A 12,741-nucleotide genomic window follows, 5' to 3' on the forward strand; every position below is an offset into this window, starting at 1 on the left:
GAGAGGAGGAAGAAGAACCGGATGCTGCGCGTGCGCACTCCCGTGACCCGCGCTAATGCGGCGCGGCGGGGCGGGGCGCGGCGGGGCGGGGCGCGGGTGGAGCACGATGGCGTGCTGGGGTTTGGCTTAGCCGGCTGAAGTTTGCAGCCTTGCAATTGATCCGCGCTACACCCCGTTCAGCAGTAAAGCTACACCAGTCTATTGGCCCTGACGTGAGGCGGGCAGAGATGACGTAGCGGGAACTGTTTTGGACGTTTGTTTTGTTTTGTTCGGTACTTCGGAACATCTACTTTAATGGGACCACTTTTGGTCCCATTGCTAGGAAGTACTATTCAAAAGGTAAGAAGGAAAACATAAAACATTTCAATAAAACGGTGAATAATTAGCAGTGAGAATCTTTGTGCTGATCCAATCAAACAGTAGGGAATTAAGTTCTGTTTATTATTTTCAAGGTCGTAATACCGCCGTTCGGAAGAAAGACAACTAAGTAATTGAGAAAATACCGCCTCTTGAATATAGCGGTGGAAATAGATGAGGTAGTAAGAATTGAGTATCATATCACACAGGAGCCTAAAGACCTATGCTCAATGATAAAGAGGCTATTGCCAGAGAGATTGAAAAGTATCAGGAAGCTGACAGAGATAACAGAAATGTGCAAACCTCATAGGGCACTAAATGGAATTACTGAAGTTAACGCAAAACAAGAGAAATTTTCATGCAGAAAAAAAAAGAAAAGAAATCAAGTAAAGTAAAGTGAAGAAGAGAGACCTAGAGCACCTGCCCAGGAGATAAAATCTACGCAGAATAGGAATACCTGAAACAGAGGACAAAGCAAATGAAGCTGAAACTATAAGGAACTAACTGAAGAAAAATGTCCGGAGTTGAAGAAGGAACTAGATCTGCAAATTGAAAAAGTTCACAGGGTACCATTAAAATTTAATGAAAAGAAAGCAACACCCAGACATATCCTGGTAATATTTTTTAATTGGAAGGATAAATAAAAAATTCTACAAGTATCCCAGACAGAGAAGGCAAGTTACTTATAAAGGGGCAAAGTTAGGCTGACCTCACATTTTTCTCTTGCAACTGTAAATGCCAGAAAACAGTGGAACAATATCTACAGTTTTAAGGGAAAATAATTTTGAACCAATTATATACCCTGCCAAATTATTTCTGTACCAAGGCAACTGGAAGACATTCACAGATACGCAGGGGTTGAGAAAGTATATCTTTCAAGTACCATCCTTGAAAAATTTGCTGAATAATGTACTGCAGCCAACAAAGAACATGAATTAAAATAACTTAAAAGTAAGGAGGCAATTGTATGAAAAAATTAGTGGTAAGCATTAGTTAAACAGCATTAAGGTTACATTGTTAGGTAGAGTTATAGAACTAAATGCTAAAATTTGTAAGTTGGGTTTAAAATTTCAGTTTATAAACTGTGAAAAGGCAGGCTAAACGTTCAATATATTGAGCAAATAAATACTGTTTTATTTTTAGCATGCAATGTAGACAAAGATACTCATGTTCTTAAGCCAAACATAAGTAAAATAAAAGGACTTTGTCACTGTGCACAGAACCTGTAGAATAAAGGCATACCAAATGCTAATCTGGCAAAATGGGAAAACCAGTCAGTACAGTTTTGTTTTCCCTAGTTTTAATTATAGAAGGGGGAAAAGTAGCAAATTTGTCTGTAATGCTAATACTGGTAGTGTAAAAAGAAAATTTTTTAATTACTCATTGGAGAGATCGTGAATTAAAACCTTGTTTTATGTGCATCTTGCCTACAGAAAATCAATACCTACTGCTTCATGTAGTAGTAGATCATTGTAAGTAAATTTGACAATGAGATGTGTTACAAATAAAAATAGAGCACATATTCCAATTGGGTTGTAGAGGAAGTGGTGAAAAACAACAAGGAAGCATTAAAATTGGCATAAGATAGATTGACATAGGTACTGATGAGTCATCACACTCGTAAACTGGTTAAATAGTCCTATTTAAAGAGATTAAAATTGGGTCAAAAATCAATCTATAACTCTGGATACTCACATTTGTATAAAGCAAAGGATAAAAGAGTTTAAAGATAATGGAAATGATAAGTCATAGAAATGGAAGTAGGGAGCAATATTTTTATTAGAACTCAAGCTATAACATATTTATAAAACATACAGTACAGGTGGTAACATTTAAGAGGCTTTATGTGGCAAATAACATGGCATTCATATGTAAAATAAATGTTCAATACCTTCATGTGAATGATAGTTTTACTGATGTATATATGTTTTTAAAAATTGTATTTAAAATTAGTACATTTTATGTACTTAAAATTAATAAAGTAATCCTTTAATTAAAGAAAATACACATGGCAAAAATTGTTGGACTATGACTTCAGTACTTACAGTCTTTAATAAGTCAAGTAAATGAAAAGTTGAGATAGTTAAGGAGTAGTTAAGTAGTTCAGAGGTGTGTGTGTATTTGCGTTCTTTTCAGATTGTCCTGAAAAGTGACTTTATTTCTAAGTGACTTATATACTAAGGTGCAGGGAAAACTTTAATATATTTCTAGAAAGCACAAATGATCACATTGCAAAAAAGCCTAGGAACTATGTTCAAATGTGAAAAATCACATATTTGGAATTTTTTTAATGTTATGAATTACCTTTGGGTCAAAGAGGAGATTATAATAAATGTGATAATTTAGGATCTGAAACAATAAGGACATTATGAGTTATATGTTATGGGATGGATGTACAAAAGTCAAGGAACTAAGAATGAAAACACTAGATGAAGAATGGAATATGCACCTAGGAAAGACATAGTTACTGGACTTTCTAAATTTTGCTACCTTCCAATTCTAAGTAGTGGATTTACTTCAATATAAGCTATTCTAAGTGCCATGGTTAGCTTCTTAGTGACAGATTTTTCCCAACTGAATTTTACCATAATGGATTCTAAGGAGCTAACAGTTGACTGTCAAAGAGAGAGAAGCCAAATTCTCTTCTCTCACCATCACCTACTGCCCTCCTCCCCGTCACTGTTTTTATTCTTCCTTTCTCAGACTTCCATGTAATACTTCTTGCTCCACAATCTTTTTATTGAAAAGTATCATCCTCAGAAAAGCAGCATAAGCATTGCCTGGGAGCTTGTTAGAAATGTGGTATGTCAGGGTAATAGCAACACAGGATTAGATTATAAAATGTATTATTAAGCATCTATAAGCCTTCTCAGTTCACACAGTGCATTGTATATTATGAATGTTTAATAAATGTTAAGTAGTGTTAGAATCTAGAAACAGGTTTGCTTAAGCAGTGTTATTGTATGAGAGATTTTGTGCTTGAGTTGTAAGCTATTGCAGCATCCCTATTTGAATCAAAAATTTGGTTGCATTTTCCAAATATTTCAGGTGAGAACTGGTACTTCTATTTTTCCTTGTAAGGATGGGACACAAAGAAAACTTCAGATTGAACAATCCAAACTTTAAAATGTTGAGGGAGTACAATTTAAAATGGTAAAGGAAGAATGAGCCTTTCTCTAGTGAATAAAATAACCATGGAGTAGATTTAAATTAGATATTTCAAGGTTTCTGGATAAAATCAAAGATCCATTTACAGCAGCTATATATAGTTGATAATGGGTGGATAAATAGGAGCATTGGCAATACTTGGAACAGTAGCTCTAGTAAGTTATAGACAGGACTTTTTCTATTCTTGAATGATCTACTCCCCTGAAGGTGATGACACCCTTGTATTAGCAAGGGTGGGCAAGACCAGCGATGCTCAAATATAAATATGCAAACCATTTGCCTGGGAAGATCATATTAAGTTGCAGATATTGATTCACCAAGTTTAGGGTAAAGTTGAGATTCTGTATTTCTTGCAAGTCCCTGTGGGTTGTTGATGCTGCCACTTTGGGTACCTACCGTACTTTCAAATAGAACAATAATAAAACCTATGTTGTATCTACTGTCCATGAAGGTGAGGCTCAAAAAAAAAGTAATTGGCTTAAGACCACATAGTAAGTATCAGAACCAAATATGATTTCAAGACTAATTCATGTCATCTGTACAATCCTGCCCTCATCCATACTACAGCACCTACTTAGAAGATTGTTGTGTGGATAAACTTTATATAATAAGGAAGAAAGCTCATTACTTCAGGTAAGTTACATATTGCAGAAAACAATGGCTCATGCAGGGGAAAATGAGTTTTGTTTGTAACATGTTGAGCATGATTTGTGACAGGGACATTTGTGGATAAGTCAGACAGGTATTTAGAGATTCAGGTCCAGAGCCAGAAGAGATATCATGATTGGAAATTTTGGTTTTAGTTTTCTGACTTGAAGGTGGTATTTGAGGCCATGAGAAATCACCCTGGAAAGAATGATAGGAAATAGAAGAAAAAAGGAAAGGAGGTTAAACCTTAAGGGACACACCTATATTTGATGGGTAAGTATTACAGAGGAATGGAATATTTAGATTTATAGTTCCAACTGAATTAAACATCAAAAATAAGGCACTTCCGAGAAGAAGTGTCTGGAAAGAGAGAGAAATCTAATGAAACATGAATGGTTGAAGAAAGTGTGTGCATCTCATCTGCCCAAGGATTGGAATGTGTGTGACTCACCCACCGTATGACTTGGGGACAGACAATCAAGCCCCTCTGAACCTCAGCTCCTTCACAAATTGGGATGGACAAGTGGCCTCCCACCCAGGAGTTTGTGAGAATCCCTTTTCTTTGTGTTCCTCTATTTCTCTATCCCGCTCTCTCCCCCTTTCTTCCTAACACGTGTCTGTTGAGTATCTATTACATGCCAGATACCTGGAAGAGCCCTGGGAATGCAGCTTAAATGGGGCTGGGTAAGGATGGGCCCCAGTGCTGGGGCCCAGGTGACTCAGCCTTGGCTGGCCAGTCAGAGAGCACTTAGTTCCAGGTGTGAATGGGACAGTGGTCCTCCAGGGAGCCCGGAGCACCGCAGGATGTTGACAGCAGGCATCCCTGGGTCAGAGGGATGCCTCTCCTTCTGTATTTCTCTTTGACTCTCTCTCTACCTCTCTGTATCTCTTGATGTGTCTTGCCATCTCCCTGTTCTGTTGGTTTTTATTTCTTTCTGTGTCCTTAGCTGTCGTCTTCTCTCCTGTATTAACTCTCTCTCTTTTTAAAAATAAGTCTGGCTTCCTCATTCTTTCTCTGTCTCTCTCTGTTGACTCTATCTTCTTCTGTATGTTCTTTCTTCCTGCTTGATGTCTTCCTGTCTGTATTTCTGCTTCTTTGACTCTATTTAGGCATTAGGTTCTCAGTCTATTTCTCTCTCTCTCTCCCCTTCTCCCTCTCCCTTTATGTCTGTTTCTGTCACTGTCTCTCTCTCTGGCTCCCTCTCCTTTCCAATCTCCTGTCCAGACACCCAGAAACAGGACTTGTCCAAGGGATGGGAACCAGCCAGAGACCCAGCTGCATTCTCCCCTGTGACTGGACCTACCAGTGACCAGTTGCAGGAGCTTTACAGCAGAGCTCATTCACCCTTCAATGAGGTCATTGTTGTGAACTTGAGTTGTATGCCTGTCTTCTGGAGTATTTCTCTCAGTAGCTCTGTCTAATCAGGTTTGGGTGTTAATTAAATAACTGATATTTGCATGTTTGGTGGCAACTTGGTGTCATATTAAATTTTAATTTGGTCTAAAAACAAAAAGCACTACAGTCAGCCCTATACTTTGAGTTGAATAATGAGCAGGAGGGCCTTTTATCTTTGTACTAAATTTTTTTAACTTATAATTTGCAAACTACAAAAAAATCTGTAATAACACATTATTCCATTATAGATTCTAATTTTTTAGTTCACTGCTACATATCTACATCTAGTTGATTTTTGTTACTGGTGGTAGTTATGTTCTTTAAAGTTTCTCAAACACTGAATTAGTGAATACTATATCATTGTCCCTAGGAGAAATATAGAATTAGGTTTCTGCAAACCTCTGATCACATTACTGTCACCAACTGATGAATACATAACCTTAGGGTGTCACCTTATTTTAAGATACCTTATTTAATATCTGTCGTTCATTCACTAACATTGAACTCATGGCCAACAGAACTATAACTCATAGCCTGAATGAATCTTACCTAACACATATTTTCTCTGTAAGGTACTTGAGAACAATACATAGCACTATACTTAGGGACCATTTTAAAGAGCAAAATCACCCATAAAAAGCACAAAATTGCAAAAAAACACACTAAATATATCCTGAAAAGGACACTAGTTTACAGTATGAGAACTGAGACAAGATAGGGTGTCACCTTGTTCCACTTCATCAGGGATTATACATGTCAGATGACAAATTATTTTTGCTGCTCTGCACATGCACATACCCATGAACGGGCCATTAGTTTTGATTTGGGGGTTACTAATCTTAGTAAGTGAATTCACAAATACAGAATCTGTGAAAAATAAGTATGGACTAATTCATTCAATGTGTTTTGTTCAGAATTTTTCCAACTTGAGTTTGGGAAGCCATGTTTCCACTAATGAAGCCTAAGAATTCTGGCTTTTTTTTTTTTGAGAGCGTACAGCACTGATGACTCCCACAGAATTAAGGATTGCCACAAAGGTTCTGAAGGACTTATACACGGTTACCATGAACTGCTCAGAAGACTCTGCTGTGTTCCTTTCTGTTGGCCCTGAGCCAGAAAGTCTAGATTCCCAGTAACCATTATTTTGTTGTCCTCTCTGAGACAGAAGGAGAAGAATATTCCCAACATAAAACAGGACAGGGCTTTCCTGGTGGCGCAGTGGTTGGGAGTCTGCCTGCCGATGCAGGGGACACGGGTTCGAGCCCTGGTCTGGGAGGATCCCACATGCCGCGGAGCGGCTGGGCCCGTGAGCCACAATTACTGAGCCTGCTCGTCTGGAGCCTGTGCTCCGTGACAGGAGAGGCCGCGACGGTGAGAGGCCCGTGCACCGCGATGAGGAGTGGCCCCCGCTTGCCACAACTGGAGAAAGCCCTTGCACAGAAATGGAGACCCAACACAGCCATAAAAAAAAATAAATAAAAATTTTAAAAAATATATTAAAAAAAAAAAGGACAAATTTAAATCTAGAATACCTGTCCCAAATGTTAATTTCAAAGAACTCTCAACAAGACTAAAGGATGGTACAAACCCATATGCCGAAAAAGATACAGGAAAATTGAGGGTTTCCATTTTCTGTTTGGTTGACAAGACTGCATATTTGAGAGATATCATGCAACCATTTATGAAAAAAGATTGATATTCAAGAGTCACAAGTTACCTCAGCAGGGTTACACACACAGCAGAAGAAAATCGGACCTCAGTTTTGATTAACTGGCAATTTTGAGCCTCTCATCCTAAAGGCTATCATAATGATAAAAAAAGAAATATGTTTCTTATGTGGGCTGCCATAACAAAATACCATTGATTGGGTAGCTTAAACAACATACATTTATTTCTCACTGTTCTGGAGGCTGAGAAGTCCAAGGTCAAGATGCCAACAGATTCTGTTTCCGATGAGGGCTCTCTTCCTTGCTTGTAGACAGTTGCCTTCTCATTGTTTCCTCATATCTTTGGGAGTGGGGGGGGCAGGGAGGGCAAGGTGTCGGAATGGGAGAGAGAGTGCTCTCTGGCATCTTCTTAGGAGGATACTAATTCTATTGAATTAGGGTTCCACCCTTATGAACTCATTTAACCTTAATTACATCCTTATGCAGCCATACTGGTGTTAGAGCTTCAATATATGAATTTTGGGGGAGACACAATTCAACCTACAGAAATATGGGAAGGCAATAATACATTTTGAGACATGAAGCCTAAAACAACTGCTAGTTTACCAACACTGAGCTCTTAGGCAGCACCTTTTTACTCAACTATTATATGCTAAATATTTTATAATAATAAAATGTTGAATGAAAATCAACTTGGAAGCATGAGTTTAAGAGCTTTTTGGCTTCTGAAAAAAAAATTATTTTAACTGGACTTCTACATTATTTTGTTTTAAAGAAGAGCTGAAATATTCAATTTATTTCCATAATATGCCTTCTACGATTCCTAAAATGGACACAGTGCTTTATGATTATAAAATCCTTATATATTATTACTATTTTAAAACCTCAATTCATTAAGATAAGAAAAAACTACTACCATCATCAACCCTATGTTAGAGATAAAGAAAATAAGGTCCAAGAGGTTCAAAATGGAGCAAATAATATAACAGTGATGAAATGATCAATAAATTCATTCAATGTGATTAACCTTTTACATTTTATGAAGGCAGCTTAATAATCATACCAAAACCAACAATTGAATTTCTAGAAATTTATCCTGGAAAACAATAAAAGAATATACAAAATTTGGAAAAATTGGAAACAATGTTTATGTCCAGTTATAAGGACTTAGTTAAATACATTAATGTATAATCATTAAAAAGAGTAAGATCTATACTGAATGATAATGGAAAGGGCCTCATGACATGTAGGAAGGAAAAAAGCCAGTTAACAGCAAATATAATAATACATTTTTTACATTTTTTTGTGTGTTCATATATCTTTGTCTCTCCATCTATCTAGAAAATGTAGATAAATATTTGGATATTGCAATGTTAACAGTACTTACATCTGAGTGGTAGCTTTTTGGATAATTATTTTTTTCTTTATCTTTCATTAGCATGTTCTTGTTAACAGAAAAATAAAGCTATTTTACTCTTTTTAATTAAAACATTTCTGCAGAAATTTTGAACAAAGTATAGATGATGATAAGTGTTATCCATTATCCCACCATGCAGAGATGTCCTGAGAACAGGATATTTCTTTCTGGAAATTAAATTACTTTTCATATTTTGAATAATACTATATATAAATTTCTGCTTTTTGTTCACTTGCAATTATAGTAATTTCTCTAAGTCATTTACTCTTCAAAAACATTTTTAACTGCTGCATATTTTCCCATCACATAAAACAGCTGTCAAAATCACCACTTTTCAACCTATAACTTGCTTAATTTCTCAGTAATATTGGACACTATTGACTATCCCTTCTGTCCACATTTCTACTCAAACGTGAGTGAAGCCTGCCTTGTTCCTGCATATAAAAAGAAAACAATGTGCTCTCCCCACCCAGCTTTCCTATTTCCCTCTTTAACCTGCTTAATGTCTCTCCATAACAGTTATCACCATTTGATATATGTATTCTTCTTGAGTGTTGTCTTTTTCCTCCCTTAGCTTCCATGACACACCCTCTCCTGCTTTTTCTCCTTTGATTTTTGGCTGTTCCTCTATCACTCACTGAAATTTGCTGGATCCCTCAGGGCTCTGTCCCAGGCACGTTTGTCACTCTATACACTTTCTGCCAATTTCAATTCCCATGGTTTAATTACTACATCTCTTTGCCAATTGGACCTTTCTTCCAAGTGCCAGCAGGGTCATACGTACATATACAGCCCCCTGGGTAACTTCACTTGGATTGCCCCTCAGTTACTTCGGATTTAACATGATTAAACTGATCTAAATTTGTTCTCCAGATTTTTTGTTTGTTTTGGTTTTTGTTCTTTTTTTGAAAAAATTTACATATTTACAGAATTTTTTTTTTTAATCTCAGTAAACGGCATCACTCCACATACTAGAAGACCCCACCTATTTTTGTTCCTGCATTTATGTCTGATTTCATCTACTCCCAACCCCAGACTTCAGCAATTTTGGTCTTTTTTTCTGTTTCTTCTTGCCACAGGAGTTTTTCCCTAGGTGCTTTTTCAACTTGGGGAAAATACTCACCAAATTTTGTAAAACTGGCCTTTTATCATCATTCAGGTAAAAATTCATATGTTTCACTTTATCAAAGTTACCTCAACTACTCAACAACCTACATGGCACCCCTGCCATCAAGTATATAGCACCTCTCTCAAGGCACTGCAATCACTTTACCTGCTATATCACTGTCATAGCCCTAATTACTCTCTAATAGCATCTTCTTTTAACCTTTTATCTTTTTAAAGTTTTATCTATTGAGGTATAATTGACATACAATAAATTACAACCAATCAACCAATAAATGGCACCACTGTCGAGAGGACAGTTGCTTACATCAGAAACCTGGGTATCATTCTCAACTACTTTTTTTCCCTTACCCTTTAATTGCAACAAATCATTAAGTCCTACCTTTTAAATATATCTCATATCAATCCACTTACCTCCAGTTCCACAGGCACCACTCTAGGTCCAAACCAGAATCATTATTCACCTGTATTACAAAAACATGCCTCTCTCAAGTTTATTCTTTATAACACAATAAGAGTTATCTTTAAAAACTCAAGCCAAATTTAAGATTCAATTTAAGATTCTTAACTACTTTTCCAGTAAGTGTATACTTCTTAATATGCTTCTCAAGGCCATCTCCAGTCTCATCCCATTCCACACTCTGTTATAATCTGTTTAAGCCATCTGGATTTTGGTATCTTGAACTCCCACACTTTTTTTTACAAGGAATGGGATACATTTGGAAACAGTGATTTCTCACCACTGCAAATATTGATCTGTCATCACTCCCCGACCACACTATCTAAAGTAATTCACAATTCTTATCCATTCATTCTCTATTGGAAGTACCCTATTTTTCTCCTTTGTAATACTTTTACTTGTCTTCTCTGTTTCCTGCACTTGAATATACTTCCACGAAGCAAGTACTAACTAGATCTGTCTTCTTCACATTTCTGTCCTCAATACCTAATATGGTGCTTAGCATATAGAATTCCTTCAGTAAACATTTAAATAAATCAAGCATGGACAGGATAATCATTTAGCAATAGTAAAGGCAGATAAAAGAACATTTAAGGTTCATTTCATCTTTGAACTATACAGTTATGGAAATATTGTCTTATATTTTATCTTCAATATTTCTCAGTGGTAATTATAAGATGAAAGATCAGATCTTGTCCCTGCAATGAGGTTTTACCCAATGGCAAATAACAGAATACCAGTAAATGAAAATAAACACCTTACAGAACTTTCTCTTTTGCCCTTTTAACTTTCTAGTATGTCTCTTAATTTATATTCTGTTTCACTTTCTTCAAATATTTTCAGTTGCAATGTTTTAAAATCTCTCATTTTTGTTTTCTCACCCATTTCCAAATCCTTTTTGCTAAGTTATTTTTCTTCTTTTTTCATGAATCTTTTTTTGCCTGTTATAAAAAATTATGTGACATTGAGCAAGAATTGTAATATGGTGGAATCTGGTGTGGTGGATATGGCAAACTTGTACTTAGCATCCATTCCATCTTCTCCTTAGATGTGAAAGAAGTTTTCAAAGACTTGAAAGTTAAATACTGTACTTCTTCTCGTATAGGCTTCTGGATGCAAATTTCCATCTATTAGAGACACTAGCCCAAGACTAAAGGAGGTGTGCTCTTTTTTCTGTTATTTCAGCTGTCATTACTAATTAGAACATTTATGGAAAACTTGGGTGGAACTGCAACAGTGTTGCAGTGTCCAGTGCTTTAGCCTCATCTCTAGGTATCTTTAGGGTCTCTGATCAAAGCCACAACTATATGTTCTTAAATTGAACATATCTTGTGGCAGCCTCTGTATTAGCCTCTTTACACCTCAGTTTCCTATTTTAAACTGAGGGGGTAGAAAGAAGAAAAGCCATCTGTTTTGAATTATTTTTAAATATAAAACTATTTTTTCAAATGAAATCTTATGCAGAGGTCCAATATAAATTTGGTGATGGTGAGAGGGAGGTATGGGGAAGAGAAAAGCTGAACTTGTAGTCGTTCCTCACAACCGGGTTATTTTCTCCATTTAAAACAGATTAAAATGGAGCAAATGAAACTAAAAAGAATGAATAGTGTGGACTCCTACCTACTCTTCGATAAACTTCAGGCACCTTGTGGAAACTATAGAAGTTTAGTTTGAATATCACTGGGTACATCTAAGGCAGAAGTTTTTAATCGGCTGTACTTTGGAGTCAAATGAAGAGCTTTGCTTTGATTAGTTTTATTTCTAATACTGATGTCCTGGTCTCTCTCCCAAAAAGTCAGCTATTGAGAACAGGCAGGTATATTCTTTTAAGAAACTCTCCAGTGACTAATGGGATTGGAAATAACGTCTCTGGATAGAGTTTTCCTGATTCTGAGTGCTTGTCTTTTCACTGATTTTCATTAAGGCAAGTCTCTCATCTCAATCTGGGTCCTTATTTTGTTTCCTCCACCTACAACTTCTCCAAAAGTCCTTGGATTTCCCCAAATTCTTATATTCCATTATACCTCTATTCTTTGTTACCTAACTTATCCCAAACCAGCATCATATTCCAAAACAAAACACTGTTTCCTAGGCTTTATTACAAGCTGTTGTTCTTCATACGAATACATAGAATAATTATTTAATGATTGGAAGATGAGCCTTCGAGTCAGGGTTGAGTTATTTTATATCTCTTCCCCATATTAACTCTAAAACTTACTAACACTTTGGACAAGTTAGGGAAAAGTGATAGTATTACTACATAGAATTATCATAATAATTTGGTAGGGTGAGGCCTACAAATTGTTTGCATGGTGACTAGCACATAGAAAGTGCTCAGATTGTTAACAGTGGTTCCCATACTAAATGCTCCAATCAAAAGACAGAGGGTGAAAAAAAAAAAAAAAAGACAAAGGCGTCTGATTGGAATAAAAAAAACAAGACCCTTCTCTATGCTGCATAAAAGAGGCTCACTTCAGAGATAAAGACACACACAGACCGAAAG

At 36.4% G+C, this 12,741-nt stretch overlaps 1 long non-coding RNA gene across 1 annotated transcript; it reads left to right on the forward strand.

Annotated features, from left to right (window-relative positions):
• The first annotated feature begins 76 nt into the window (after positions 1-76).
• On the forward strand, positions 77-2,375 carry LOC309614698. Its single transcript, XR_014236363.1, has 2 exons — positions 77-339; positions 453-2,375. It is a non-coding gene; the product is annotated as an uncharacterized lncRNA (long non-coding RNA).
• Positions 2,376-12,741: the final 10,366 nt, after the last annotated feature.

Source organism: Balaenoptera borealis, assembly GCF_965194805.1.
Source record: "Balaenoptera borealis genome assembly, chromosome: 17".
NCBI lineage: Eukaryota > Metazoa > Chordata > Mammalia > Artiodactyla > Balaenopteridae > Balaenoptera > Balaenoptera borealis.